Here is a 24,387-nt window from a genome sequence, read left to right as displayed (position 1 = left end):
TGGAGCTGGACTTTCCATAGGAGTGAGGAGGGCGATCTCCACCCACAAGAGAAAGTCTATTTAAACCCCTGGGAGACCCCTCCATTTTGTCTTCAGCTGGCTAAAGAGAGAGCCTCCCCACCCCCAGGATATTTGGACGAAACTGCAACAAAGGGGTGTGAGTGATTGCTGGACCCAGGCTAAAAGGAGATTAGTCTGTAAAAGGGTGCCTTCCAGAACTGGTGAGGATCTTATCAGTATTCAGTGTTTGATTAGACATAGATTTGCGCATTTTATTTTATTTTGCTTGGTGACTTACTTTGTTCTGTCTGTTACTACTTGGAACCACTTAAACCTACTTTCTGTGTTTAATAAAATCACTTTTACTTATTAATTAACTCAGAGTATGTATTAATACCTGGGGGAGCAAAGAACTGCGCATCTCTCTCTATCAGTGTTATAGAGGGTGAACAATTTATGAGTTTACCCTGCATAAGCTTTATACAAGGTAAAACGGATTTATTTGGGTTTAGACGCCATTGGGAGTTGGGCATCTGAGTGCTAAAGACAAACACACTTCTGTGAGCTGTTTTCAGGTAAACCTGCAGCTTTGGGGCAAGTAATTCAGACCCTGGGTCTTTGTTGGAGCAGACGGGAGTGTCTGGCTTAGCAAGACAGGGTGCTGGAGTCCTGAGCTGGCAGGGAAAACAGGAGCAGAGGTAGTCTTGGCACATCAGGTGGCAGCTCCGGGAGGTTTCTGTGATCCAACCCGTCACAGGTCCTCCCATGACCCGGTGGGAAGGACAGTCTCTTAAACCCTGCGAGGCCAGAACCAGTCTGGGCTGGGGCATCCCATGGCTGGGGAGTCACACACTGGCTGGCTTGTGACTCGCCTACCCATTGTGACATGCCCCCTGCTGGCTGGCACAGCCTCATCCCCTCACTGTCAGGCTTGGCTCTGGCAGAGCGAGTGCTTTCACGTGCTGCTGAGAAACGCTGAGCCAGCCGTTTCAGCTCTGCCACCGGCAGCAGAAAGTGGGTGGACCATATACACACCGGCTTTGCCCACTCCTGACTCCAGGTAGGAGAATCTTCTATTGCCCACCTCTGCTTTTCCATTGCATCACCAGCCACACCGAGCCTTCTGCGAGCTCCTGGCTGCCAAGTGCCCTGGTGCTGGCTGTCTAGCCCGGTGCCAGTGAGGAAGTGGGCAGCGGCATGCGCACAGGAGGGAGTCTGGGGTGGCTAAACAGAAGGGGTCGCACCAGTCAAGCCCAGAGGGGATGGAGACAAGGAGGAGGGTTTAGCGGGGCTGGTGGCAAGGCACGGGAAGGCGGCACAGGCTGGTAGATGAGGCATTGGGCTGGGACTCTGCTGTAAGTCTTCTGAGTGAGATCAGGTGAGTCCCTGACACTCTGGGCCTGAGCAAAGTAGGGAGAGCAAATCCCTGCTCCATGGTGGGGGGTTTGAGATGCTAAATACAACAACACCCACATGCTCAGCTGCTGCTGTGATGGGGCCAGGTAAGTGTCCAGATAGGGAGGTAGCTGGTGGCCAACATGGGCCATGTGGGGGTGATGAAAGGCAATTGGGAAGAAGCATAAGAGGTGTGTGTCATGGAGTCCCTGGCCAATACTCTGGAGCTGCTCCCTATGAAGCCAGTCAGGACTCTGGTGAAGTCTCCTCTCTGTGAGCAGGCTCTTCTGGGCCAGAAGCTCACAGGGCTTCCAGCTTCCTGGGTCTGACCTTGGAGCATTCAGCATCCTCTGCCCCTCCTTGCGCTTCCCACAGTGAGTCTGCCCAGGCAGGGTCCTAGAGAAGCCAGAGGGTCCTGCACCCCACTTCGCAGTCAGGCGTGACTCTTAGCCAGCCATGAAAATAGAGGTTTATTAGATGACAGGAACACGGTCTAAAACAGAGCTTGTAGGTCCAGAGAACAGGACCCCTCAGCCGGGTCCATTTTGGGGGGCAGTGAGCCAGACACCCACGTCTGCACTTCACTCCTCATCCCCAGCCAGCTCCAAAGTGAAACTCTCCAGCCCCTGCTCTCTGGCCTTTGTCTCTTTCCCGAGCCAGGAAGTCACCTGATGCCTTTGTTCTCCAACACCTTTAGCTATCCTCTTGCAGGAGGGAAGGGCCCGGCCATTAGCTGCCTGGAAACAGTGTCAGCCATTTATGCACACTGGCCTTTATCCCACCACCTAGAGACTTAAGAAATGCATAGGGGAAACTGAGGCACCCCTACAGTATTCAGAGGCAACATTAAGAACAGTCCCACTTTGTCACAGTGAGGGAGTTGGAGAGTCTGTGGGAAGCCCACTCTCTTGTGAAATCAACCACCCCCAGACAGTGTGGGTCCTTCGCAGGCCTGAGGGTGCTGATCTGGGCTTTGCGCGCTACCCAGGGCTCTAATCCTGGCTCATTCCCAGGAAGCTGGGAATGTGAGTGCTGGAGCTGCCAGCTCTGGGCATCTCCCTTCCCAGCACGAGATTGCCTTGTGGCGGGGGGTAAGCCCACCCCAGGAGCTGGCATTTGTTGGCCTCTTCCACAGAGCACTGGAGTCTCAGCCGCTCCAGATCGGGGGGAGGGGCCAGCTGTGAATTTGGAGCCAGATCCGGGTTTGGATCTGAATCTGCCGGTGCTGCGGAGCGTTCAGATGTGGGGAGCTAGCTCCTGCCCACGCCATAGCACAACGTGCCACTTCAGCCAGTCACCTGCCAGGCTCTGGCAGCGCCCAGTGTGGAACTGCAGCTGGGCCCTCCAGAGCCGAGCTGCTGCTCCTCCTCTCTGCTGGCCAGCCAGCCGCAGCTCCTCAGCACCTGCCCGCTCAGCCCCACCTCAGTGCGCCTGCCTCCCCAATCTCCTCCCTGGCGCTGAACCTCGCCCCCGGCACCTGGCATGTCAGTACCCAGCGGGGCCGGGAGCCAAGCGCCCTGGGAGCCATCTGTAAGGGGCTGAGTCCCTCCTGTGCTGGGCTCCAGCCAATCCACAAGCCAGGAACTGGCCTTGTGACTCCCAGAGCAGCTATATCAGTCTCACAGCAGCAGCTCAGTCTGCTCAACATCACTCCAGGGCCAGGAACTTGCTCCTGCCTGACAAAGGCAAGAGTCTGAGCCTGCTCCAGCCTTGTTCCTAGTCCTACTCCAGTCCTGGTCTCCCTCCAGTCCCCATTCAGGAGACGCAGCGTGGGGGGAATCGGGCTGTGTCTGTACAATGTCTAGCACCGCGGGGCCCTGATCCCGGACTGAGCCCTCTGGGCACTACAGAAATACAAAGGAGAACAGCAGGGCTGGAGGATTTACAGGCTCCTTGTGAGGAGGGCTGGTTGGGTTGAGCCCGCAGTGAGTCCACAGTAACACAGAGCTGTGCTAGTGATGGACGATCTATTTCATCTTCCCTACCTAGCACAGTTCATAACTTAGCACTGACCAGCTGCAAGGATCATGGTGGGCCCTGGTATGGCTGTACCAGCAGATTCAATGTTCGGGAAAAGCAAGATCTGTGCAATAGGCAACGTTGTTCCATCTGGGCACCAGCCAGCTCCTGTGCCCCAGAGAGCTCCCACAGCTCACACTGAACCAGGGACAAAGCGGGCAGGAGGTTGGAAGAGACCCAGGAGACCCATGGTCATTTCCCAGCTCTGACACAGATATTCTGCGTGGCCTCGGGCAAGTCCCTTATTCCCTCTGTGCCACAGTTCCCTGTCTGTTCAGTGGGGGGTAGCAGCCAGGCCCTGCCCTGCAGGGGGTGGTTAGATTAAATGCAATCGAGGTTGGGCAGTGCTCTGATGCCATGGGGATGAGGGCCAGGATGGTGCCTAAGACAGACCAAAAGCAAGGGGGAGCTACAGAGCCAGTGGTGAGAGGGTTTTAGCCTTTGACAATCTGCTCTGGGTGCCTGGGCTGTCAGACCCCAGCCAGCCACTGGCATTGCCAGACTTCCCTGAGCTATGGTGCTGCTGCTTTCCCTGCTTCTAGGAGTCACTGCCTTCCCTGGGCTGAGACCCCCGCAACAATCATCTCCTGGGGCTGCTGTGGCACTGAGTGGCTAGCAAGGCCTGAGACTCAGTTGGGCGGGGGGGGGGGCTGCTCTTAAAGCATGGGCTGGGAGCTGGAGGAGGAGAGAGTTCGGGAACCCCCGTTCTGTACTGTCACGAGGAGGAGGAGCCGGGATGGAAGTGATTCTCCCACTCAGGGATCCATCCGGCAACCTCCTGGCTTCAGCTGCATGGACGCAGGGAGGGGCTCTGGCTTGGGGTCTGCAGGAGCTGGGACTAGACAAGTCCAGCAGTCCCTTCCAGCCGAACGTCTGTGACTGTGGGGAGTGGAAGGTCCCTCCCATGACCCTGGTGGGGAAGGACAGGCTCTTAAACCCTGCGAGGCCAGAACTAGTCTGGGCTGGGGCATCCCATGGCTGGGGAGTCACACACTGGCTGGCTTGTGACTCACCTGCCCATTGTGACATGCCCCCTGCTGGCTGGCACAGCCTCATCCCCTCACTGCCAGGCTTGGCTCTGGCAGAGCGAGTGCTTTCACGTGCTGCTGAGGAACGCTGAGCCAGCCGTTTCAGCTCTGCCACCGGCAGCAGAAAGTGGGTGGACCATATATGGACCGGCTTTTGCCCACTCCTGACTCCAGGTAGGAGAATCTTCTATTGGCCACCTCTGCTCAGCCACTGCCATGATGGGGCCAGGTAAGTGTCCAGACAGGGAGGCAGCTGGTGGCCAACTTGGTCCATGTGGCAGTGATGAAAGGCAAATGGGAAGAAGCATGAGAGGTGAGGGAGCTGGAGAGTCTGTGGGAAGCTCCCTTTCTGGTGAAATCAACCACCCCCAGACGGTGCAGGTCCCTTGCAGGCCTGGGGGTGCTGATCCGGGCTTTGCGTGCTATCCGATGCTCTGATCCTGGCTCATTCCCAGGCAGCTGGGAGCGTGAGTGGTGGAGCTGCCGGCTCTAGGCATCTCCCTTCCCAGCACGAGATTGTCTCTGGGGGAAGCCCACCCCAGGATTTGGCGTTTGTTGGTCTCTTCCACAGAGCGCTGGAGTCTCAGCCGCTCCAGATCAGGGGGAGGGGCCCTCTGTGAATTTGGAGCCTGATCTAGGTTTGGATCTGAATCCGCCAGTGTTGCGGAGCGTTCAGATGTGGGGAGCTAGTTCCCGCCCGCGCCACATCACAATGTGCCACTCCTGCCTCCCCAATCTCCTCCCTGGCTCTGCACCTCGCCCCCTGCACCTGGAATGTCATTAGCGAGCTAGGCCTGACCACCTCCATCACCTTTGCTGACCCCATCACTTCCATAGGGAATGGCACTGAGGATGCCAGGGGAACTGGCATTCTCAGGTTGCCAGGAGCCATTGTTCTATTTACCAAGACAGTCCGATGCCAGGACAGTGCCCCTGAGCTCTGGACAGGGCTAGGGCTGCATTAGGACACCTGCCGTGCAGCTGCTGTAGAGTCAGCAGGAGACATTGAGTGAGGAATGGAGCCCCCCAGAGCAGGGGCCATTCAGGACACCCATCATGGGGGGAATCAGGCCTGGGATGCTCTCCAGCGGCTGCTGCCACACAGGCCTTGGAGAGATGATCCGTGAAAGCCCCAGAAAGCGCGGCCCCTGGCACACAGCTTTGTAGCACTGGGACCCCATACACATAAGCCGCCATCCAGCAGGGCCTTGGGCCAGCCCCACCCTCTCCCACTGCCCCACTCTGGGAGGCCAGGGAACAGTTCACAACTTTGCAATGACCAGCTGCAGGGATCCTGGCGGGCCCTGGTATGGTTTTAGCAGCATTTTCAATTCTCCTGTGCCCCAGAGAGCTCTCACAGCTCACACTGAACCAGGGACAAAGGGGGCAGGAGGTTGGAAGAGAAGGTGCCAGTCTGGGACCCAGGAGACCCATGGCCATTTCCCAGCTCTGCCAGAGATAGTCTGCATAGCCTTGGGCAAGTCCCTTATTCCCTCTGTGCCACAGTTCCCTGTCTGTTCAGTGGGGGTAGCAGCCAGGCCCTGCCCTGCAGGGGGTGGTCAGGATAAAAGCAATTGAGGTTGGGCACGTTGGAAGAGAAGGTACCAGCCTCTCTGCTGCTCTCCCACCTTCTGCTCCTGCCCTTTCACGGGGGTGTGTGAGCAACTCCTGCTGCTCACGAGCCCGCCCCAGCTGCCCCACCCCCCTGGCCTCGCCCACCTGGGAACTGCCATGGCCCCAATATTCCTGGGGGAAGGGATTAGGGTAATTTCCCTGGGCAGGAAGAATCCTGAGTGGCTGGATCCAGCCTGTCTGCTGTGCAGCTTGTGAACCAGCAGAAGGAGAGGTGGGAGTGACCCAGGGAGGCCGTTTGGCCTGCGGGATGGGGTGCTGGCTGGGCATAAGGAGACCTGGGTTCTAATCCTGCCTGTCCTGCTGACTGGCTGGGTGACTTTGAGCACATCCTTTCACTTGTTTCTCTGCTGGCTGCCTTGGCTAGTTAGAGTCTGAGCCCTACAGCCCAGCGATTGTCTGCAGCACCTGGTGCAACAGGGCCCTGATCTCAGCTGGCATCTGTAGGTGCTGGTGGAACAGAAATAATTGGGCTGGCCCTGATGCTGAACGGGGCAGTCACCTCTCGTCACTCACAAGCAATGCCTTGTCCTGGCTTCTTGCAGGATGGCTGAAGAAGCCCCCAAGGACCCCTCAAAGCCCATCGGTGCCTGGGAGGAGACGAAACCTCCCCAATGGAAGAGTTGGCAAAAGAGCCCACAGCAGAAGCAGGAGCTGTGTGTGCCTCAGCCCTTCCATGCCGGTGAGTGGGTACCTCCTGCGTGGGCGGATGGGGCTGCAGAAATGGCCGGGGCCATGGCCCTGCATTGCGGTGGGGCTTGGCCCCTCTGGGGGTTGGGTGGCAGGACTAGGGTGTCACTGCGGGGAGAAGACTCCATAGACCTTGTATTGCTCTGAGCTGCCATGAGATGGAGAGACAGGAAAACCCCGGCAGGGGGGAATGGCCCCTCCTGCTGGCAGCAGCTGCAGCCTCTAGAGCTGATTGGGGCATTAGAAACGGCAGCCGAAGCATGGGGTGGAGACTGACTGAATCGCCCACCCTTATCTGTCACGCTGCAGGGTTGGAAGATATTTTCCACCCGTCGAAGGGGCTGCTTGGTGCAGGGTGGGTTGTTAAAGCCTAGGATTGCAGGGCACCGGCCAGAGCATAAGATGCCCCCTGGTGTTGCAGCCCCATCTGCTGGCTCCTTTGTTGCATGTCCCAGCACAGGGCATTTGGGGGGGAGTGTTGACGATGGGAGCCCAGTGCCTGCCCAGGTTACACCCGATGGCTCTGGCTGGCTGTTGGTGGCAGGAGAGGCAGTCAGAACAAGCAGAACGGGCAGGCTCTGGGTCCCCATCTCTCACACAGACTGGGCAACTGTTCCCTCTCCTACACGAGGACCAGACCAATTCACTGCCAGTCCCTCTGCCCCCTCCAGCAATGGCCTGGAGAGTTGGGACACCACTCATGGCCTGACATCATCCCTCCTTCCAGATGTGATGCTCTCCAAATCCCCAGACTGAGCCTGCATGCTGGGCGGAAGTGGGGTGGCTGTTGGGAACCAGGGCTCTGACTGGATCTTTGCTGGGCTGGGCAGCAAAGAGGTGAGAATCCAGGAATCGCTGTGCCAGACCCTGCTGTGCATCGGGCTGCTCCTGCTGGGGCGGAAGTGAGGGTAAGGGTTTTCTCTAAGATCTCTGTCACCCAGCCTGCAGCTTGGTAGACCCAGGTATTACCACCGCTCTGTCTTTGATCAGATTCACCAGCCTACTGTAACGCCTGCTTGATGAGGCTAGACTCGGAGGAGAAAGAGGCTCTGGATTACATCGAAGCCTTTCTCACGAGCAATGAACAGGTACTAAGAGCCCTCCTCTGACCTGTCAGCTAGTGCCCTGTCCACATGCACCATCCGCCCTTCTCCGGGAGACGCATGGATTCTAAGGCCAGATGGGACCACTGTGACCTCCTGTATAACACAGGCCAGAGACCAGCCCCCGAATAATTCCTGTTTAAACTAAAGCATCTTAAAAATCTCCTGTCTTGAGTTACAAAAGGTCACCCACCATGCCACTTGCTCAGTTGTTCCAATGGTCTATTACTTTCTCAGTTAAAAACGTACATTTCCAGTTTGAATTTGTCTACTTTCAATTTCCAGCCCCTTTGAGGTGCCACCTGATGTATCGGGATACCACTGAGCTCGCCTGTTCTGCCAGCCTGGGCCCCCTTTACCTTGTCTTGCTGGGCTTGGGCAGGGCCACCCAGAGGGGGGGAAAAGTGGGGCAATTTGCACCAGGCCCCGGGCCACGCAGAGGCCCCCACGAGAATGCCGGAGGCTCCCTCCGCCTGCCCCCATCCCCCGACGCCTCAGCGCACCGCCTCCAGGAGTGGCCCTGGACAGAGCTAAAGCAGCGTGGCTTGGGCGGGGCCTGAGCTCCTCCCACTTGGAGCCACATGGTAAGGGGGCAGGGCCAGAGCGCCTCCCGCTTGAGCTGCATGGTAAGGAGGCATGGCCTGAGCACCTCCTGCTTGAGCTGCATGGTAAGGGGGCGGGGCCTGAGCACCTCCTGCTCAGAGCCGCATGGTAAGGGGGCGGGGCCTGAGCACCTCCTGCTTGAGCTCCATGGTAAGGGGGCATGGCCTGAGCACCTCCTGCTTGAGCTGCCTGGTAAGGGGGCAGGGCTGAGCTCCTCCCACTCAGAGCTGCATGGTAAGGAGGCATGGCCTGAGCACCTCCTGCTCAGAACCACATGGTAAGAGGGCGGGGCTGTGAGCTCAGGTCCCGATGGAGCCAGGCTGCTGCAGTGCTGTCCAGGGGCCAGGAAAGCTCCTGGACGCGGCGCGCTTTGAGGCTCTGGGAGAGTGGGGAGGTGGGAGGCAGCATGGTAAGCCCTCTGAGCTGGACACCCTCCTGACAGGCCCCCCCAGCCCTGAGCCCAGCTCCCCACCCAGCCCTGGGCAACAGCAGCGCCACCCCCAGGCAGCGCCGGCCCATTGGCACCAACCATCACCATCACCCAGCGACAGCCCATTATGTAATTGCAAATGTATACATACTGTCAAGGTTCCTTCCCCACTCTGAACTTTAGGGTACAGATGTGGGGACCTGCATGAACACCTCTAAGCTTAACTACCAGCTTAGATCTGGTTTTGCTGCCACCACTCCTAAATACTAACTCCCTTCCCTAGATAGTCTTGAGAGACTTCTTCACCAAGTCCCTGGTGAACACCGATCCAACCCCTTGGATCTTAACACAAGGAGAATTTAACCATCCCCCCTCCTTTCCCCCACCAATTCCTGGTGAGTCCAGATCCAATCCCCTGGATCTTAAAACAAGGAAAATCAATCAGGTTCTTAAAAAGAAGGCTTTTAATTAAAGAAAGAAAGGTAAAACTCATCTCTGTAAAATCAGGATGGAAAATAACTTTACAGGGTAATCAGATTCATAGAGCCCAGAGGAACCCCCTCTAGCCTTAGGTTCAAAGTTACAGCAAACAGAGGTAAATCCTCTTAGCAAAAAGGAACATTTACAAGTTGAGAAAACAAAGTTAAACCTAACACGCCTTGCCTGGCTGTTACTTACAAGTTTGAAATATGAGAGACTTGTTCAGAAAGATTTGGAGAACATGGATTGATGTCCGGTCCTCTTAGTCCAAAGAGCTAACACCACCAAAACAAAGGGCACAAACAAAAGCCTCCTCCCGCCGCCAAGATTTGAAAGTATCTTGTCTCCTTATTGGTCCTTTGGGTCAGGTGTCAGCCAGGTTACCTGAGCTTCTTAACCCTTTACAGGTAAAAGGATTTTAGTGTCTCTGCCGAGGAGGGATTTTATAGTATTGTACACAGGAGGGCAGTTCCCTTCCCTTTATAGTTATGACACACACATTAAAGCATTGAATGTTTTAAAATCATGTATTTCGTGTATACCTCTACCCGATATAACACTACCCAATATAACACGAATTCGGATGTAACGCGTAAAGCAGTGCTCATGGGGGTGGGGCTGCGACTCCAGTGGATCAAAGCAAGTTCGATATAATACGGTTTCACCTATAATGCGGTAAGACTTTTGGCTCCACAGGACAGCGTTATATCGAGGTAGAGGTGTATTTTCAAATTATTAAAAATTATTTTTTGAATGTATTTCACTGGTTATTTTTTACATTTCCAAATACATGACACTATAGTATTGCAACTATTTTTTTATGGAAGGGGCTCCTGAAATTGCTTTGCCCCAGCCCCAGAATCCTCTGGGCGGCCCTGGGCTGGCTCACAAGCCACTTTCAGCCATACACTCAGGCAGGGCCATGCCCAGCTGCAGAAAGACACAGACCCTGAGATCAGCTCTGGGAAGACTCAGCTGAAGGGGCTTGTCCCAGTACTCTGGTGCCCACCTCCTTTGGAGTACAGACCCAAAGGTTTTATGAAATTTGCCTCCTCCCTTGATGTGGAGAGAGGCATGCCCAACTCTTTGCCCTCCCCAGTTACTAATTGTACAAACTGGGTTATGGTACAAACAAGAAATAAGATTCTTAACTACAAGAGGTAGATTTTAAGTGGTTCTAAGAGATAGCAAACAGAACAAGGCAGATTACCTTAGTAAATAAACACAACATACAAACTAAGCTTTCCACACTAGATAGATAGGATCTACACTAGCAAATTCTCAGGCTGGCAGATTCTTAAGATTCTTTGCTGTGCAGCTTGGATTTCCCAGGTTTTCTTACACAGGTTAGGAATCTCTCTCCAGCCTGAGACCATCACTTCTCATAGTTCAATCTTTGTCCTCAGGTGTTTCCAGGTGTCTTATTGCAGGAGCGTGAGGTCCCCGATGTCATTGTTCCCTTTATCTCCTCTTCCCACCTGCTGGAAAACTCTTTGCTGCGACCTGGGTCCAACAGTTCCCACTGTGTAGCGTTATCTCAAGAGGTTTCTATGCTGTTTGTGTGCATTTCCTCAAGAAGCCATTGTTTGGCATTTTTACTGTTGTACCTGAAAGATTGTTTTGAACCTCACAACGTGTTTCAGGAACACATACATAGCTGAACTTCATAACTGCACATACAGCGATAGCACATACAATCCAATGAGACATTAATGTCTAGCAGATAAAGACTTTTACAATACCTTACAATATGTACTTTGTACAAAACATATCCTAATGACATGACAGTGGTGAATATTGGGGTGTCAGGTATCCCACCCAGATGTTCCTCCCACTCTGTCAAGCCCCTGCTAACACTGTCTGGCTGCTTAGCTGCCATGTTGCAGTTCCTCTCTGACACCTACCCCGTGAGATCTGCTCCTCTCTGGTCCGGTTTCATACAGAGCTGCCCTGCCCTCCCCAGATAGTCACTCCTGTTGCCGGATGAATGGCCTTCTGCCATTTGGCATATCAAAGCCTGAGCAGCACTGGGGAAGCTTTCTGACATCTCTCCCACTGGCAGCTCCTTTCCACGCTAACCTTCCTGTTTGTGTCTAATCTCTGCGGGCGAGGACGAGGCTAAGAAACTCAAGTTCTTGGATTCCATCAGCACCCTCAGAAGCCTGCCTGCTTTTATGAACAAAGCCCTGCTAGTGGAGAAGATAAAGGTGAGTAAAACACACACTGGGGCTGTGTTACTTGGCGGGTTTAGTGATTGTCCTGGAGATCTTTGCAGATTTGTCGAACTTCAGCTGCCAATCATTGGATCGAGTCAGACTGAAGAGCCCATTATCCAGTATTTGCTTCCCTGTAGGTACTTACAGACTGTCATCAAGTCACCCTGTAACTTTCTCTTTGTTAAGCTGAACTGATTGAGCTCCTTGAGTCTCTCACTATCAGGCATGTTTCCCAGTCCTTCAGTCACTCTTGGGGCTGTTCTCTAACCCCCCTCCAATTTATCAACATTCTCCTTGAATTGTGGGCACCGGACCTGGACACAGGATCCCAGCAGCGGTCGCACCAGTGCCAAATACAGAGGGAAAATAACCTCTCTAACAACTGGAGATTGCCCTGTTTGTACATCCTGGGATGGCATTAGCCCTTTTGGCCCCAACTTCGCACTGGGCGCTCATGGGCAGCTGATTACCATGACTGCCAAGTCTTTTCAGGAGTCACCGCTTCCCAGGTTAAGACCCCCATGCTGTGGGTGTGACCTGCCGTCTTTGTTCCTAAACATATAACTGTATTGAAACGTAGATTGTTCCCTTGCACCCAGCTTCCCAAGTCACCGGGTCGCTCTGTCTATGCCAGTCTCCCTGCCCAGAGCCCCAACACTCCGCAGTCAGTGCCCACTAGGGAACTAGCAACAAATCTGCTCCGTAGATTTGGAAAGTCTTTGCTCTCCAGTGCTGCAGAAAGCTTTCCAGAGCTAACCTCCCTTCCCTGAACGTGGGACAGCGTGGGCTGGTGGGTGGTCCAGTGGGCTGGGGCTCAACACACCGGGTTCTACTCCCAGTTCTGCAGTAAGACCTTGGGCAAGTCACTTCCCTCTGTGCCTCACCCCTCCCATGCCTTGTCTCGCCTAGTTAGCTCGTGAGCTCTCTGGGGCAGGGACTGGCTCACTGTGTGTGTGCAGCACCGGGCACAAGGGGGCCTGATCTCAGGTGGAGTCCTTGGGTGCTAATGCTGATGGAGCCTTTGCAGAGCACTGGCACGTGACACTGGGACACTGAGCACAGGCCCTGCACTGCGCTCCCCGGCTGGAGCCCTGCACACCATCAAGCCTGCAGTAGGACGACCTGGCTGCCGAGCCCACGTGTTGCAGGCCCTGCGCTTTGATCCCCTGACGGAGCCTTGCAGGAGCTTGGAGCCCAGCTGGCATTTCCCACATTGTCTCCTCAGGAGCTGATTGATCACGAGTCCGTCGACTCTGACCGGCGTGATGCGCCAGCAAGCTATGCTCGCCATCATGAAGCTGAGGTACCCAGCCTGCCCGGCCCAGCCCCAGCCAGTGCTACGTGCAGCCAGACACGCCAGCCTCTTGGCATGGCCAGTTTTCCAGGGCATTTCCCCCTCTGCTCCTCCCCCATCTTCTTATTCCCCCAGGAAATGTGGCACCAGATGATGGTGCTGGTGCATGTGGACTGGCACCAGTGGGTAGGTGGTGGAGGATCCTTCAGTGCCTGGTGACCTCCACGTGGCCTTATGAAGATATGGTGGAGGGGCGTGGAGGCAGGACCAGTCCTCTGGGGGAGAGGGGCAGTTAGGTGCTGCTGGAGCGGAGCGACTGGAGTCAGTGCCAGCTGTGCCAGCTGCGCCACACTGGCAGCTCAGCGACTCCCAGTGGCTGAGAGGCTGGGCAGGCTGAGCCCTGGCACTTGGCACTGCCTGTGCCATGGGGGCTCTCTCTCAGTGCCACTAGCGCCCTGCTCTGAGCTTCCCTGTCCATCAGGCGCCTGGAAGGTGATGGATGCTGCGGCTGGAGCTGGGCTCTCGCTGTTGGCTCGATAGGTTCCCCAGGAATGGGAAGAGGAGGCGGGCAGGAGCTGGAGCAGCTCTCCCACTGCACACTGGCTTCCTGACAATGGGGCAGGCGACGGCATTGGCCATGATCGCCTCTGCGGGGTGAGAGGGGAGGGATTTGCGCCAGCAGTGGGCGAGCTGTTCTCACTGGCTGCCGCCTGCCACGAGGGGTGCGGCTGCAGGGGCAGCTCAAGTAGTCACCTGGCACCTCATTGCATGTGCTGGGGCCATGCTCTGGCAGTGGGGGTGAAGAGGGTAATGCTGTCTGGGCTGTCCCCACCTTCCTGCCCCCCTGCACACAGCTGTGTGCCCTGTCCAGCAGGCTGAGAGCAATGGGCAGGGGCAGGGCTTAGATCTCTGCTTCGGTTCTGCCCGGCTGCGGGTTGATGCAGCATCTCGGTGCTGGCCTGACTGTGCAGCCGCAGTGCAGACGGCTGTGGTGGGAGGGTCTCTGCCCCCAGCGGGGCAGGACTGGCAGGCTCCTCTGCACTGTGGCTGCTGGGTTCAGAGGCGCTGGTGCCAGCAGGCTCTAGTCTCCTGTCCATGCCATTTGCAGGATGTTGTTTCTCGGTGAAGCGCAGCGATCTCTGCCCCAGCCGGTGAGTGCTGGTGGGGTCACAGCAGACAGCTGCAGGCTACACTAAGTCCCTGCCTGCTGGTATGGGAGAAGGCAGCACCAACTCCTTCCACCACCCCCTGGCCTGTTCTCATCTGCCACCCGCCAGCTGGAGCCCCGCAGGTGTTTCCATGTCCTGGGAGCCTGAGGCAATATTAGCACATCAGTCCCGCCTCAGACCCCAACCGCATGTGTCTCTTCTCTTAGCAAAATGAAGCTACCGGTGCGGATCCTGACACAACCCAGCCTGCTCGCCACCTGCTTCTCCAGCATCTTCTCCCTGCCTCCAGCACACACCATGGAGGAGGTGGAGGCTGCTCTCTACACCAAAGTAAGCCCCAAACCGGCCATGTTGAGCTGTCCCAAACTGAGTGGGAATCCTGCCACTCGCTCGTGTACTGTCCCCTGGGTTACCTGGCACTGGCATAAGAGTGTAATGATCACAGCTCCCGACAGGACTTCAGCTCAGGACCTGCAGCACCAAAGCACAGGCCCCAAAGCACAGGCCCAGATAAAGGAGTAACTCCCTCCTAGGGTAGCAGTAGTAGGCATTTATCCTTCACATGCACTGACAATTAGTGGGGAACAGACACTCCCTTCACAAGCACATTCATCCCCCATGCGTGGCTGGGGGCACAGGCCTGAGATCGGCTGCTTCAGGTGCACATAGGCCAGGGGAGCCGAAACTTGGCTGGAAATCTGCCCTCCAAATGTGGAGTCCTGTCTGACTCTCCCAGTGGGATAGACTGTGTGCAGTGGGCTTTTTGGGAGAGCAAAGACAGGTGGGGCCCTGTTGCCAAGAGGAGTTTGTAGTAGGTCCCCATGGATACAAGTGAGTGGGTGAGCTGTAATACCAGGGGCTGCTATGACCTGGGGGGTGTCACACGCCAGGGCATTGGTTCATCACCTGGCTGGGTAACTCCACTTGCTCTGGTTTCTCCTCTGCTCTGCATGCAGACTTTGAAAACCATGGATGAGATGCTGAAGGCCTTGGTGTGCGAGGATCAGGAGCCCAACCTTCTGGTGCTGCAAATCATCTTGAAGGTCTGGAGGCGTGGGGCAGGAAGGGGACTAGTCCTGTAGCTGGGTGGGGCTCAGGGACCAAGGCTCTGTTTAATCCCAAGCATGGGACACCCCGTGCCTTCGGCCCTCAGAGCACGTTCTCTACAAAGGTTCTTGGGCTGGAGGGCCAAGTGCCCCACTATATCTGAAAAAGTCTGTATGGGGTGGGGTGGAGGAGCGTGGCGGGATCTGCTGTGTTCTCCACTGAGCCCTCATGTGAACCTGGCATTCCTTTGTGTTCACCATGGCCCCACCAACCTGGCCAAAGCCCGGAGCCAGATTCCCAACATTCTAGTTCTGGGGCCACAGGAAGTAGATTCTGTGGGTGGTTTGTGCTCCCAAAAGAGGGAAATGTCCTTAACAGAGATTCGGTCTCCTCGATCCCAGAACCTGGGAAGAGGGAATCACAGAAGTGCAAGGCTGGAAGGGATCTCAAGAGGTCATCTACTCCACCCCTGCACTGAGGTAGGGCCAAGCATTCCTAGACTGTCCCTGTTGAGTGTTTGTCCAGCCTGTTTTTAAAACCTCCATGATGGGGAGTCCACCACTTCCCTAGGTCACCTGTCCCAGTGCTTAGCCACCCTTAGACTTTTCCTAATATTTAACTTAAATCTCCCTTGCTGCAGATTAAGCTCATTACTTCTTGTCCTACCTCCAGGGGACATGGAGAACAATTTGTCACCATCCTCTGTATAACAGCCCTTAACGTATTTGAAGACTGTTACAGGTGCCCCCTCCGTCTTCTCAAGATGAAACATGCCCAATTCCTTCAACCTTTCTTCACAGGTCAGGTTTTCTAAACTGCTGATCATTTTTGTCGCTGTCCTCTGACTGGCCCCAGTTTGTTCACATCTTTCTTAAAGCGTGGTGCCTGCAACTGGACACAGAGCTCCAAGCTAACACAATTCAGAATGGCATTTCCTTTTTCACAACAGCATCACACTGTTGATTCATATTCAGTGTGAGATCCATGATAAGCCCCAGATCCTTTTCTGCAGTACTGCCACCTAGCCGGTTATCCCCCACTTTGTTTTTATGCATTTTTCCTTCCTAAGTGTGTTACGTCACATTTGTTTTGACTGAATTTTATCTTGTTGACTTCAGACCAACTCTCCAATTTAGCAAGCTGATTTTGAATTCTAATCTGTCCTCCAAAGTGCTTGCAACCGCTCCCAGCTTGGTGTCATCCGCAAACTTTACAAGCATCCTCTCTTTCCGTTAACCAAGTTCTTAATGAAAATATTGATTAGTACTGACCAGGCACACCCTGGGGACCTCACTTGAGACACCCTCCCACTTTGCCAGCGAGTCAGTGATAACTCCTCTTGAGTACGATCTTTCCATCAGTTGGGCGCCCACCTTATAGTAATCTCATCTGGATCAGACTGGCTTAGTTTGCTTAGGAGAATGTCTTGTGGGACTGTGTCAAAAGCCTTACTAAACTTCATATACATCATCATATACTGCCTGCCTCCATCCACTAGGCAAGTAACCCTGTCAAAGAAGGAAATTAGATTGGTTTGGCATGGTGCTATTTGTTATTACCCTATTATCTCCTCTAGATTCTTACAAACTGTTTAATAACTTGTTCAGTATCTTTCTGGGTACCAAAGTTAGGCTGACAGGTCTATAATTCCTTGGGGCCTCCTTGTTCCCCTTTCTGAAGACAGGTTCTGTGTCTGCCCTTCTCCAGTCCTTTGGGACCTCAACCCTCCTAAAGGTTCAGCGATTTCTTTGCCTAGCTCCATCTAGGGTGAATATCATGAGGCTCTGCCAACTTGAATACATCTAACTGACCTCAATTGTCTTTTACCTGTTCTCTCCCTAGTCTAGCCTGTATTCCTGCCCCTTGTTGTTAATATTGTGTTAAGCATCTAGTCGTCATTAACCTTTTAGAGAAAACTAAAGCAAAAAAGGCATTAAACACCTTGGCTTTGTCTGTGTCATCCATTCTTTGCTCTCCTTCCCTGCTGAGTAGTAGCCCCACACTTTCCTTTGTCTTTCTCTTGCTCCTAATGCATTTATAGAGCTGCTTCTGATTGTCTTTATGTCCCTTGACAGTTAGAACTCATTTTTGCCTTTGCCTTGCTGATTTTCTCCCTATGTGCTTGGACTATTTTTTGGTACTTCTCCTTAGCAATTTGTCCCAATTTGTTTCTCTCAGGTCCTGCTCCCCTGGACCACATCCAGGAGGTACATGAGCGGCTGAGGGCAGTGGGAAGGATCAGGTGGCTGATGGAATTCATGGGGTCTCAGTGCAAATTCCAGGTGAGCAGCCTGTGACCCTGGCCACCTCCTAACTACACTGAACAGCCTTGCGGTGCAGCATGCCCTGGCATGGAAAATGCAGGCCTAGAATAGTGACTCAGCAAGATCCTCAGTAGGAGTCCAATCTAACGAGCCCTGATGTCGATGGGTCTTTCCTCTGACTCCAGTGGGCTTTGGGTCGAGTTCCATCATTCTGTCTCCAAGGACTCTCCCGCTGTTCCCTAGCACCAAAGTCTGCTCTGCAGGGTCAATGCATTTACACAGGATTGCCCTGACAGCAGCCTCCGAACCCAGGTGTCTGTTCACCCCTTTGTCAGACGCCTGTGGGATGCCTTGGCATCAGCTTCTGCCAGGCTGCCAGATGAACGCCCCTTGCTCTGCATGCTCAGGGCCATTGAGCTGCTCCAGATGCTCCATCCCCTATGGAAGGGCCTCCTCCGGCAGCTGGACGGGGCGCTGGATGATGTGCCCCAGAGGCTGGGGCAGCAGAACAGAAGGAGGGAGGTGGGAGGGGACACAGTGAAAGGGATGGGCGGCCAAAGGCGCCAGAGAACTGGGGAGTGGGAGTGGGGAGGCTGTGCAGACCCCGGGAGAGGAGGGCAAGGGGCTTGGTGCCAGGTGGGGAAGAGCAGGAGCCAGTGCAGGGGCTGCAGGAGGGGGAGACGAGAGGACAAGGCTGCAGGAGAGAGCCGGCAGGAGAGAGCAGGCAGGCTGGGGCGGCGCGGAAAGGGAGGGCTCTGGGAGCTCCAGGATGGAGTGAGAGAGGCAGGAGGCAGAGCAGAGGAGTCCAAGGTGACTCCAAGCTCCTGGGCCTGAGGTCAAAGAAGGGAGGGGATGGGAGAAGGGGCTGGGATTAGGAACTTGCCCTTGAGATGGAGACTGACGTTAGTTCATTCGTTACCTGGGTCCCCACTGGGGTAACGTTTGCTGACTTTGCTGCCCAGATTTCTCCGTCCCTGCTGAGCTTTCCTCAGCCCCTGGTGATGGGCCCCACAGCTCCTCCTGCCTCATTGTCCCCAGTCTCTCTGCGGTGGCCTCTGCCTCCCTGTTCTAACCCACTGCTAGGGCAATGCCAGGGGGACTCACTGCGCTAGGTCTGCAGGGGCGAGTGACTCCCTTTGCTCCTTCTCTCCGTCAGGAAGTGGAGGAGTTCAGAGTCCTGGGCCAGCTGGTGGGGTGTCTCACTCTGTGCTGTGTGGAGCAGGAGCAGGAGATCTGGCAATCGGCTGTGGAGGGACTTCACCACCTCTTCTCCTTCCATGCAGCTGCTAAAATGTAAGAGCACTGGAGACCCTTGTCCTTCCTAAATACACTGACATGGGGTTTCCAACATGAAAACATATTTATTGAACACTTCCACCTTTTCTGCAACCTTTAAACAGTCTCCATCTAGTAATGAGCCTACACCACTGCTATGATTTCTTTTGTTCCTAATTCACTTTTTTTAAAGAAACCCTCCTTAGTCCTGCAAGCCATGGAGTTTCCCCCGATGTCTTTAGCTTCCTCTATCCGTATTCTACTCTTCATAACTCACATAAGAATGGACATACTGAGTCAGACCAATGGTTCATCTAGCCCAATATTGTGTCTTCAGATAGTGGCCAGTGCTTCATGTTTCAGAGGGAATGAACTGAAGAGGGAAATTTGAGTGATCCATCCCCTGACATGCAGTCCCAGTTTCTGGTAGTCAGAGGTTTAGGGACATGCAGAGTATGGGGTTACATGCCCTGATTATCTTGAATCCAATTATACTTTTAGCCTTCACAACATCCCACGGCAACAATTTCCACAGGTTGCCTGTGCATTGTGTGCACAGATACCTGCTTTGGTTTGTTTTTGACTTGTTGCCTATTCATTTCATAAAGTGACCCTAGTTCTCCTGTTATGTGCAGGAGTAAATAACACTTCCCTAGTCACTTTCTTCATACCAGTCATGATTTTATAGACTTCTATCATATCCCCCCTTAGTCATCTCTTGTCTAAACGAAATAGTCCCAGGTCTCTACTACAGACCTATATTGTTATAACTATATTGCTCAGGGGTGTGAAAAATCCACACCCCTGTCGGCAGGAGTACCTCTCCCACTCACCTAGCCAGCGCTCGGGAGGTGGATTAAGAGCTTCTTTGCATAGGAGCATCTTCACTTAAACGCTACAGCGCCAGTGCAGCTACGGCGATACAGTGTTTGAAGTGTACCCTTGTCCCCCATCTTTTTTATCTCTCCTCATATGGAAGCTGTTCCATCCCCCTAATCATTTTTGTTGCCCTTCTCTGCACCTTTTACAATTCTGGTATATCTGTTTTGAGATGGGGCGACCAGAACTGCAGGCAGTATTCAAGGTTTCAAGCATCATAGATTTATATAGAACCAGTGATGAGCTGCCAAAATCTTAACAACTGGTTCCCTATAAAAGTTCTGATTTAAGGGAGGGAAGCAGAGGAGAGTCTGGGGCCCTGCAGGGCCTGGGGCAAATTGCCCCACTTGCCCTCCCCCCCGCAGCCCTGGAGCTCGTAGTCTCCCCCGTACCTTACCTTGCCGGCATCTCAAAGCAGCAGGACGACTCAGGAGCTCAGCTGAGCTGCCCAGCTGCTGGCCACGCTGAAGCTCTGCAGGGGGCCGGGAGGAGACATCCTCGTGGGGCCGGGAGGAGACATCCTCGTGGGGCCAGGGGGCCGTGGCAAATTGCCCCACTTGCCGCCCCGGAGCTCGCAGCCCCCCGCCCCTTACCTTGCTGGCAGCCCAGAGCTCAGCTGAGCTGCACAGCTGCTGGCCATGCTGCGGCTCTGCGAGGTGGGGGAAGCGGGGGAGAGCCCGGGGGAGACATCCTCGTGGGGCCGAGGGGCCGGGGCAAATTTCCCTACTTGCCCCACCCTGCAGCCCCGGAGCTCGCAGCCCCCCGTCCCCTTACCTTGCCGGCAGCCCAGAGCTCAGCTGAGCTGCCCAGCTGCTGGCCATGCTGCGGCTCTGCGGGGTGGGGGAAGCGGGGGAGAGCCCGGGGGAGACATCCTCGTGGGGCCGGGGGCCCCTGCAGGGCCTGGGCCAATTGCCCCACTTGCCCCTTCCCCTTCCCTCCCCTCTGGCTAGCCCTGGAGCTTGCAGCAGCCCCCTCTCCCACCCCACTTGCCGGGCTACTCAAAAAGCGGCAGCAGGACGACTCCCGAGCTCAGCTGAGCTGCCCAGCTGGCGCCGGCAGCTGGCCACGCTGCAGCTGGGGGGAAGCGGGGGAGGGTCCAGGGGAACCTCAGCCTCCCCAGCTGGGAATCCTGGGAGCAACAGGATGGTCCCGCCCACGGACCGGAGTTCTTTGCCCACCCCCTGGCCCTTTAACAACCGGTTCTCCACGGAGGTCTAATTTTAGCAACCGGTTCTTGGGAACCTGTGGGAAACGGCTCCAGCTCACCACTGTATAGAACCATTATGATATTTTTCTGTTTTATTATCTATCCTTTTCCTAATGGTTCCCAACATTCTGTTTGCTTTTTTAACTGCCGCTGCACATTGACTGGATGTTTTCAGAGAACTATTTACTTATAACTCCAAAATCTCTTTCTTGAGTGGTCATTTCAACCCCATAATTTTGTATGTATAGTTGGGATTATGATTTCCAATGTGCATTACTTTGCATTTATCAATATTGAATTTCATCTGCCATTTTCTTGCCCAGTCCCTCATTTTTTTTAGATCCCTTTGTAGCTCTTCGCAGGCTGCTTTGGATTTAACTATCTTGAGTCATTTTGTATCATCTGCAAATTTTGCCACCTCACTGGTTACCCCTTTTTCTGGATCATTTATGACTATGTTGAACTACACTGGTCTCAACACAGATCCTTGGGGGACCACGTTATTTACCTCTCTCCACTGTGAAAACTGGCCATTTATTCCTGTCCTTTGCTTCCTATCTTTTAACCACTGACTCATGAGAGAACCTCCCCTCTTATCCCATGACAGCTTCCTTAGGTTAAGAGCCTTTGGTGAGGGACCCTGTCAAAGGCTTTCTGAAAGTCCAAGTACACTATATCCATTGGATCACCCTTCTCCACATCCTTGTTGACCCCTTCAAAGAATTCTAGTAGACTGGTGAGGCATGATTTCCTTTATAAAAGGCATGTTGGCTCTGCCTCAACAAATTGTGTTCACCGACGATCTGATAATTCTGTTCTTTCCTATAGTTTCAACAATTTGCCTGGTACTGAAGTCAGGCTTACCAGGATCACATCTGGAGACTTTTTAAAATTCACTCTCACATTAGCTATCTCATACAGAGGCCGATTTAAACGCTAGGTTACATACCACAGCACTGCACATAAGTCTGTCTGGATGTCTCGTGATAGCTGCAACCTTTGCACCAGGCAGGCAATTTACCATGCGGTTCTCCCAGTCATCACAAACCCAACTGTTTATGTGCCTATTGATTGAATCCCATTACTATTTCCTGGCTTCTCTTTGTAAGTGGGATTCCCACCTCAGGAGGGGTAGCCTCAGTGTGAGAGGACATCATGACTTCATCTGGAAGGTGGGTCCCAACTATGGGATCGTCTCCTCTGCCCCAGCTCGATGGTCTCCTTCCCCGAAACTTTCACCCTCCTCAGCAGCACAGAGGCTGTCAGACTGGGAGTGGGACTACTCTACTGCATCCCTAAAAGTCTCCTCTATGTACCTCACTGTCTTCCTTGGCTCCACCAGTTCAGCCCTCTGGTCTCCTGGTCTCCGAGGGCCAGTAGCTCCTTGGGCCAAATGCCCACATATGCTACCTGCCCACAGGGCTGGTAATCGTACATGCTGCATTCAGTGCAATCAACTGAGAGCCCCACGCTGCTGCTGCCCTTCTGCCTGGTTTATTTTTACTCTTCCAGGGAGGTTAGTTTGTTTAGTTTGGGGGAGGGATGGGGGAACAGGTTATTGGCCTGAGTTTACAGTATGTTTGTTAGATGTACTTGTCTCTCACACACCCTCTCTAAACTTCCTTGCAAAACTCCCGCTTGCTAACCAAGGTCTGATTTATATTGCCTGTTGTCTGTTTCTCTCCTGGGTCAGCCAAAATGCTGGTGAAGCACGGCGCAGAGTATCGGCAGATCCTCAAGGACAGTCAAACTGAGAGAGCCTTCTGGGTCACCAACATCAGCAATATCACATCGGTAACTACAGTCAGTGCTTCCTGGGATTGTTGTGCCCAGAGTTATCAGGAGTCAGAAATTAACACCCTAGGAGTCAGGGGGAAGGGACAGACCCAGGATGTGACTAACCCCATCCAGCTGGGACAGAGACCTGCCTATGGCCCACTCCACCTCAAAGAATAATAGACCTCAGGAAATTATCTAGTCCAACCCCTTACTCAAAGCAGGACCAACCCAACTAAATCATCCCAGCCAGGGCTTTGTCAAGCCTGACCTTAAAAACCTCTAAGGATGGAGATTCCACCACCTTCCTAGGTAACCCATTCCAGTGCTTCACCACCCTCCTAGTGAAATAGTGTTTCCTAATATCCAACCTAAACCTCCCCCACTGCAACTTGAGACCATTGCTCCTTGTTCTCTCATCTGCCACCACTGAGAACAGCCGAGCTCCATCCTCTTTGGAACCCCCCTGCAGGTAGTGAAGGCTGCTATCAAGTCATGTGCCCCAGCCCCCGCATCATTTTCCTTGCCCTCTGCTGGACTCTCTGATTTGTCCACATCCTTTCTCTTGTATGGGGCCCAAAACTGACGCAATACTCCAGATGTGACCTCACCAGTGCCCAATAGAGGGGAATAATCACTTCCTCCATCTGCAGGCAATGCTTCTACTAATGCAGCCCAATATACCTGCCTACATGACACACCGCAAGATGCACTGGGGCTCATCCAAACCTGATCCCAGCTCCTTGTCAGGTTTGCTGGGAGCTTCTCAGAGATTAATGCAATAAAAGGCATCATTGCATCTGCGTACGAGCACCAGCCCCTGCTGAGCACTAGAGAGTGTATCCGTGCTGCGCAGTATTGTGCCCCCGTGCACTGCCACGCTGGCCTCTGCCATGCATGACAGCTTCCAATTGCTGGCTGGGTACTGTGCTGCCCAGGTGCAGTAAGCCAGGCCTGTCCCGGTAGAGTGGGGTTTGCCTGCACTCCTGGCCGGGCCAGTCCTGGCTGCTTGGCCGCTGACCAGATCCGCGCTGGGCAGCAAAAGGGGTTTCACTAGCAGTTTGTTTCAGCTGTTTGGGAAGTACTTCAACCCATCCGAGAGCATGGACTTCCTCCTCGTTGCTATCGACGGCGTGAGAGACTCCAGCGTCCATGACGCAGTGACAGCCAGGAACATGCTGCATAAGATCCTGGAGGTTCCCGGCCTAGGCTTGGTGAGGGTAAGAGCTGCAGTGAGAACACCGTGCTGGGGGAGCCCATCCGTGGGAGACTCTGTCTCTGGGTGCTAGGCATTATTGGGGGGCAGTTCTCTGAACTGTGAAATGCAGGGGGTCAGTCTAGGTCAGGGGTCAACAACCTTTCAGAAGTGGTGTGCCGAGTCTTCCTTTATTCACTCTAATTTAAGGTTTCACGTGTCAGTCATACATTTTAATGTTTGTAGAAAATCTCTTTCTATAAGTCTATAATAAATAACTAAATATTGTTGTATATAAAGTAAATAAGTTTTTTTAAATTTTTAAGAAGCTTCATTTAAAATGAAATTAAAATGCAGATCTCCTGACCGTGGCCAGGCCCCGCAGTGTGAGTGCCACTGAAAATCAGCTCACGTGCCACCTTCAGCACACATGCCATAGGTTGCCTACCCTGGTCTAGGTGATCACCATGACCGCCAGTGGCCTTGCAGTCTATGAATCGATAGGCTGGGAACTGGTGCTGTGTTCTAGGCCTGGGGCTGGTGAAGAGGTTCTGGGAGGGCAGATGGCTCTCAGGTGCAGCAGGTCCTTGGCTCCCAATCAATAGCCGTGCGAGGAAGCCAAGGCCCCACCTCCCCATTTTCCTTCCAGGTGTCAGAGGCTGTGAGGAGCATTCATAAGCACCTG

General features: G+C 54.0%; 1 long non-coding RNA gene across 1 annotated transcript; it reads left to right on the top strand.

The window, feature by feature from the left end:
- Window positions 1-18,643: 18,643 nt before the first annotated feature.
- Window positions 18,644-24,387, top strand: LOC120372396. Its single transcript, XR_005584942.1, has 4 exons — window positions 18,644-18,663; window positions 22,425-22,525; window positions 23,578-23,727; window positions 24,352-24,387. It is a non-coding gene; the product is annotated as an uncharacterized LOC120372396 (long non-coding RNA).

Source organism: Mauremys reevesii, linkage group 9 (genome assembly GCF_016161935.1).
Source record: "Mauremys reevesii isolate NIE-2019 linkage group 9, ASM1616193v1, whole genome shotgun sequence".
Taxonomy (NCBI): domain Eukaryota; kingdom Metazoa; phylum Chordata; order Testudines; family Geoemydidae; genus Mauremys; species Mauremys reevesii.
The sequence above is the reverse complement of the archived record's forward strand: the minus strand, read 5'-3'. Positions and strand labels throughout refer to the sequence as shown.